This window comes from Carlito syrichta, unplaced genomic scaffold (assembly GCF_000164805.1).
Source record: "Carlito syrichta isolate Samal-C Ts95f unplaced genomic scaffold, Tarsius_syrichta-2.0.1 Scaffold62039, whole genome shotgun sequence".
In the NCBI taxonomy this organism is placed as follows: Eukaryota; Metazoa; Chordata; class Mammalia; order Primates; family Tarsiidae; genus Carlito; species Carlito syrichta.
In genome coordinates, this window is record NW_007006135.1 from 137221 (window position 1) to 139507 (window position 2287).

Genomic DNA, 2287 nt, shown 5'->3' on the forward strand with positions numbered 1-2287 from the left:
AGCTAAACCCGTTTGTCCCAAATACATACAAGTTAGGAAAGAAACTATTTATCTATCCTACCTCCTATTTTATCAATTCAAAACTGAAGTATATATAAACAAAAATGAAAGATTCTAAGAAACATAGGCTAATCATCTTTGGTAAGCCCCACCTCATCCCTAAAAATGTTGCTGTATTTGTCTTAACACTCCTAATACCTGATAATTCTTTGACTTTATAAAAAGAATTAGACCACTACTGTTTTTGATGTCTCAACAATATAAGAATATCAAGAACAAAAAACATAGAGGAAAAATGTATAAAACTTAACAGAGTGCCTATATGATTTAACCAGGGTTGATATACTAACCTTTTTATGAACATTGCCATGTGAAAATAAAACCGAAAAATTCTGAAGACACTCTTGTTTGCAATTAAGAGAAATATCCAGAAAGTATCAAAAGTTGTATATTCCCCCAATTAAAACCTTCTGCAATTCATCTTCCTGTTTTGAATAGTGGTCTCTTGATAAAGGATCTGTGGTGTTATAAATTATCCCATTACTCACCCCCTCAGGTAACCCTGCTGGAACAAGAAGGAAGTAAATCTTGGAGTACCGCACTCATATCCCTTAATCATACACATGCATGTGCTCCAAAACAGTAAATCACCAACCTTCACTGTATTGCCATGATTCACACCTGAAACAGAGCAGGAAGACAGGTACTCAGAAATGGAATACTCAAAGAAAGGTATCTTAATACATTAAAAATAATTTTACTTAGACATACCAGTATTGTTTGTTCTCAAATAGATACCACACTGTAAGTACAGTATTAACATTCTACATTTTAATTAATGGTCACCGGTGTGTTAAAGGCAAATTTTATAGAGCAAAGCATTCCAAACAGAATGTTTCAGGACTCAGTACTTTCTAAGATCTATTAAAACCAAACATCTATACCGTGTTAACCCACTTGGGCATGACTTTAATTAGTGAAATTGGCCCTATTGTTTGGCCAACTTTCCTTTCACAAGCTCTGCAAGGCATAAACATGACCAATCATATGTCTTAAGAGGTTCCCTATTTATATAAAAGAACTCATCTAACTTTACAAAGAAGTGATTAAGAAGCAAAACATATCAATCCTGAAAATATATTTCAGGTTACTCTATTTTCTAAGTTTATGTGTTCACTTACTACATCTTGAACAGAAAGAGGAAAAGAGGTTTTTTGTTGTTTCTTTTTTGAGTTGGAGTTTCGCTCTGCCGCCCAGACTGGAGTGCAGTGGCATGCTCCTGGCCACCGCAGCCTCAACGGGCTGAGCACAGGTGATCCTTCCGCCTCAGTCTTCCAAGTAGCTGGAACTACAGGTGTGCACTACCACACTGGGCTAATTTTTGATTTACTGTAGAGACGAGGTCTCGCCAGATTGCCCGGGTGGGTCTCAAACCCGCAGGCTCAGGCAATCCACTTGCCTTGGCCTCCCAAAGTGCTGGGATTACAGGCTGAGCCACCGAGTCTGGCCGAAAAGAGGTTTTCAACAAACAGCCTTCTTCTAATTTAATTACCAAGACATGCAAATTGTTTTCAGATTTATGTGAATGTTATCAGTTGGGGTTGATTTTCCTACTCAATACACAACTGCATTGCTTCCATTGGTGGTGTTAGGGAGAGGAGTAACAGAAGTGCACACTTAGTGTTTTTAAGCACAATAAAAATCTCTCTAGTAGGGGAGATAAGAAGAATGCCTCCCTCTTGCCAAGCAAATGCCAACAGAACAAGGCCAAATGATAGAAAACACCTCCTGCAGATTTTACTAAACTTTTTTGTTGAGTTTGCACCATTATTATCAGCCACCCTTCCCAACTGCCAGTGTGTCCCATTAAATTTGCTATCAGCTCAATATCAGTAGGATAACAGTACAATGGTCTCCCAGCTCCTAGATTTGGGAGATTGATGAGTAGATGCTAATAAGGGCTCTGCCTGCAAGATTTATTTTTTGTATTTGACTCTCTGACCTTAATTTTACATCATTCAAAAATTTGGAACTAAAGCTCACGTTGGGTGAAGAAAGACATTTTTCAGCAAGAACCAGACGAGGCTGACAGACTGTTTCTTTAACTGCTTTTCAGCAAAATGGCTGCCTCAAGGATTAGGCTCTGAAATGGCTGAGAACAGGGATTTGTACGACAAAGAATGACACATCTTTTTGACAGCTGTGAATATATACATAGGCTAGAAGTATCTTTTAAATAAAAAAAAACAATTGGGTACATTTAAATGGGATAATGCAATAGAAAGTA